Source organism: Berghia stephanieae, chromosome 9 (genome assembly GCF_034508935.2).
Source record: "Berghia stephanieae isolate SIO BIC M18660-M18661 chromosome 9, UCSD_Bste_1.3, whole genome shotgun sequence".
NCBI classification, from domain to species: domain Eukaryota; kingdom Metazoa; phylum Mollusca; class Gastropoda; order Nudibranchia; family Aeolidiidae; genus Berghia; species Berghia stephanieae.
In genome coordinates, this window is record NC_088368.1 from 35,572,411 (window position 1) to 35,577,410 (window position 5,000).

Below are 5,000 nucleotides of genomic sequence, written 5' to 3' on the forward strand. Positions count from 1 at the left end.
ACAACACACCCAACTATTTAGCATTGAAATCAAACCGACAAAATATTGTTTTGAGGGTTACAATTCGTCAATTTTGAAGATTTCTTTATCATCCTTTTTAAAAAAAATAATTCAGTGGTATTTTGTAATACAGCTGCAAAGTAGTACGTGGTACAAAATACGCCTAGTCGTTGCCCTATACAAAATATGTCTACACATAATTGTATTCACCTGAAACATTGAAAACTTCTTGAGAAAAAATATACTGCATACATTTCTTTATTTTTCTTTTCTAAAATGTGACCCGTCGTCTCAAAATTACCAAGGTGTTGGAAATTAATGTTATAGCCACAATGAATATGAAACTCGGGGTTCCTTTTTTTCTACATTAAAGTGAAGAATAAATATTATTTCTTGCAGTGCAAAAAAAAAAAAAAAAGTTGACATTCATATTTCTCAGTATTTTAATTCTAAATTCACTTTTATGAGGTGTGATTCATCACGACATAAAACCGTTTTGTGTCGACGTGTCACAATAATATCTTTAAAAGTTGTCCATTCTAATTTCCTGTCAAATTCTACACCATGCTACTTCTAACTGTTTAATCTGTCCACTTTTCCCCCTTTGAATATCAAATTCCCAAGGTCATAATATCTTGTTTATTCTTCACTAAAGTCGAATATCATTTTTTCGTTTTGCTAATACATTATATTATCCACCCCTCTTACTAAATAGTAACACGTAATGACATCAAGTTTACAATGAGAGTTTGTGACGTCAGATTATCAAACGTTAAATTTCACTAAAATTTGATATTTGAAAATAAAAGTATCATTAAAATATTTTTGAAAATGTTGTTTTTTTAAAAATAAACTCAGAGATGACTAAATCGGAATCGATTTAGGGGTAGAATAAAAAAAATTATTTGGAATTCAAACTTTGTTCCCAACGCGCACTCGCAAGCTTGTGCATCGATTGGTTAACACATCAAGAATTACAAAATGCAAAAGTGTAAGAATCGTATATTATTCCACACCGCCCACTGGGAAACCCTATCACTTCTTAGTAAATACCTAATCGTTGAATAATGCTTTGAAGGCATTAGATAAAAAGTTATTCAACGATTGCAGAATTATTTGCGCACATTTTATTGGTGAGAAATTAGGTGTAAAAGACAGATGATTGGCGATTACAAATAATGATCTTTTGGTGCACATGAATACGAATCCAACGCTTTTATTTTTTGGGTCAAATTGTCATTCACGCAGATGGAGAAAAATACAAATTATGGCGAATTGAAGTACTGCTATCATACAACTGATCTTCTTCTTCTTCTAGGTTCCATGCCTGGTCCAGGCTTCGGATACTGCATGAATTATCTCTCTCCATTCCTCCTCTCCTCCCTGTCTCTTGCTTTTTCAAACAACTGATCATGGAATATCTAATAAATCTTACTTGGAGAGGTGGAATAAATGTATTCTTTCATTTCTTTGTATTTATTTAATTCGTTATAGAGCAGTATAATTAGGTGCCCCAAACGTAAACAAAGGTCTAGAAGCACATGGCAAACCACATGTTCCTGTCTTGACAGCTCAAGTTCCAATGTAAATTATAGAAAAAAATAACCTTTAAAATTTGGCTGTTAGGTGGCAAAAGAAACACATATTCATTAATACTCGATCATGCATCAAATAATGTCTAGATATGGATATTTTATGGAACAAAAGGTAAAATTTATCAAAAGTTACAGTCTATCTATTTTTAGACCAGAGCAAATTATTGCGCTGGTGTGAACAAAACGAGAATTATTCGGAGCCTGATTTTCAGAATAATTTAGTCTTATATTATTATTTCTGCAACTGTTAGATTTTATGTAAACATATTTTCAATACTGAAAGTGTATTGCCTACAACTCAAACTACAAAATTGGGAGACCTATATTGTGCGTAAATATTTCCGGTCCCTCACAAAAATCACAAGCAACTTGTTATTGTTTACGTTTGGGGCACCTAATTATACTGCTCTATATGTTTATCGTGCAATAACACATATTCGCAAGCTCGTAGTGATAGTGGGCACGATAAAAATAAATCGTTTCATAAATACAAAGAAATGAAAGAATCGTATATTATTTAACTATAGAACTATATTTAACTATACGCTGCACCAAGAATCGAGATCCTGTCTGAGGCCAGTATTCATTTTCGTCATTATTTAGAGTAAGTCCTTGAAGTTTGTGATACCCTCATTAGGTTTGAATTTGAAACTACAGCAGGTACAGGATTAGATTGTGAATAGCCCTGGGGATAATACGCATCTCTGAGGTGCTCCCGTATTTGTTTATATAATTTATGTGTCTTCACAATTTGGGCCAATAAACTGTGTTCTATGAACTAAAATAAAAACTCAATGTCCAAGCTATTGTGTGATGATTGGTATTTAGTTTGATCAATATTTATTTTAGTAGATAATGCTGTAATCTATCAAAGACAGACAGAACGAACATCTATAAATTCTGCACTTCATTTCGGAATATCTAAATTTTGATATAAATTGTCTGTAAACATGTTCTATGCACTGCGTTTCTGTTGATGTCAATATTTCTTTCAGTAGATAATGTTGTAATCTATTAAAGGCAGACAAAACATCTATAAATAGTATTTTGCATTTCATTTCGGAATATCTAAATTTTGATACAAATTGCATGTAAACATGTTCTTTGCACTGCGTTTCTGTTGATAGGTAATATTGAAAAGGGTCAAAAAGTCTAAACTGAAGTGAAAACGAATAAGACTTTCAAAGCATTATGCAACAACATATGTGTGGTGATGCAGGTCTCAGATTGCAGTTTTCAACTTAAAAAAAAACAAAACAATTTTGGAATCAGATTTATTAAAAACCGTTTCCAAACGTGAGGTATACATATCGATAAATAACAATGTAAAATTGAATGTAAGCTTCAATTTAATCATCTACGATAACATATAAAATAGACGCTTCGGGTTTCCCCTTCCTTTATCAACAAAACAGGATGAATAACACTACAGACGAATGAGATAATGTGGAAGTGGAAGCCGTAGTAGTAGTAGTAGTAGTAGTAGTAGTAGTAGTAGTAGTAGTAGTAGTAGTAGTAGTAGTAGTAATAGTTGTTGTTGTTGTTGTTGTTGTTGTTTTTGTTGTTGTTGTTGTAATAGCAGCAGTTGTAGTAGCAGTAGCAGCAGCAGCAACAGTAGTAGTAGTAGTAGTAGTAGTAGTAGTAGTAGTAGTAGTAGTAGTAGTAGTAGTAGTAGTAGTAGTAGTCGTAGTAGTAATAGTAGTCGTAGTGGCAGAAGTAGTAGTAGTAGTAGTAGTAGTAGTAGTAGTAGTAGTAGTAGTTGTAGTAGTAGTATTAGTAGTATTAGTTTAGTAGTAGTAGTAGTAGTAGTAGTAGTAGCAGTAGCATTAGTAGTACTAGTAGTAGTGGTAGTTGTAGTAGTAGTCGCAGTAGTAGTAGTAGTAGTAGTAGTAGTAGTAGTAGTAGTAGTAGTAGTAGTAGTAGTAGTAGTAGTAATAGTAGTAGTAATAATAATAATAATAGTAGTAGTAGTAGTAGTAGTAGTAGTAGTAGTAGTAGTAGTAGTAGTAGTAGTAGTAGTAATAGTAGTATTAGTAATAGTAGGAGTAGTAGTAGTAGTAGTAGTAGAAGTAGTAATAGTAGTAGTAGTAATAGTAGTAGTAGTAATAGTAGTAGTAGTAGTAGTAGTAGTAGTAGTAGTAGTAGTAGTAGTAGTAGTAGTAGTAGTAGTAGTAGTAGTAGTAGTAGTAGTCCTAAAACGTTGGATTTCAAATCAGAAATTGGCAATATATTTTCTTTAGATAAATATGAATCGTTGAGATTCTTTTATAATGATTGTATGGAATATAAAAAGCGCACGTCCATTAATTCACCATGTCCAATTCGATAAATTAGGGAGCAGACAGTGTAATAAAGATATGAAACATTACCAGACTCTTGCTTTGTCTGGCACTGTTTCATACACCCTTTTTCAGATCTTTAGCCAGACAATGCGCTTCACTTTATTTCATTTTTGTACATTAACCATTTCCTCACAAGCCATTTTCAGAATTTATCCCCAAATTTCACACCCACCAAAACAAGAATAGTTTTTTTTCTTTTTCAAACAGAAAAGCAACAAATGCATTCAAAGCATAATATTGATCAGAAAAATGAACTCTACATCACAGTGTCACGTTTTTATAGCTATAATAAAACGTTTTTTTTCTTTAAATTTTGTGATGTACAAAAGAAAATGAATGATAAAAGTGGTGGTTGGATCGTAACCAATGTGACGATTTTCCTATGGTTGGTAAGGAGAAGGTTAAACCAGATTACAATTTTATTACGAAGGATTGCACCCGAAGTGTTCTTAATTGCAGGTCTGTAAACCTAAATTGTTAAGGACTCCTTGGTGTAATGGAAATACCATTTTTAACCGGTAGGGCTGCCTGAAGCCGGTGATCGTAAAATACTAACGAAAGAGTGAAAATGGAGAGGCTTCGTATGGGAACAAAACAGACAATGGACGTTTCGGGTACAAACCCTTTGCAATGTTATCCACGTTTATTTGTGTATTGTTGTGCTGACAAAGGGTTTGTACCCGAAACGTCCATTGTCTGTTTTGTTCTCATACGAAGCCTCTCCATTTTCACTCTTTCGTTAGCATTTTTTAACCCTCTCATTACCGCCTCCAGCAAAATCGTCACATTATTTACGACACAATATACATTTTTTCATATTCAGACTTTCTTTGCACATTTCAATGATCTTTGTTTAAGTTAATAAGAACATAAACGTGTGTTGTAGAGAAATTGTTTGAGTTTTTAAAAAGCATTTTTTCTGTTGGGTAAGCCTGCCATTCTTTTGGAAAATACTGAAAATGATCGGTAAGGAGAGAGTGAACCAACCCAACATATTACCCACTACTACAACGATATTAAAACGAGCTTAGAGCTGCATGCGGGTATCGGGTCTGCTGTAATA

General features: G+C 32.9%; 1 protein-coding gene across 1 annotated transcript in view; it reads right to left on the reverse strand.

Moving 5' to 3' along the window:
* Positions 1 to 5,000, reverse strand: part of LOC144980126 (uncharacterized) — a 102,733-nt gene that overhangs the window by 97,108 nt on the left and 625 nt on the right. The window lies entirely within an intron of this gene.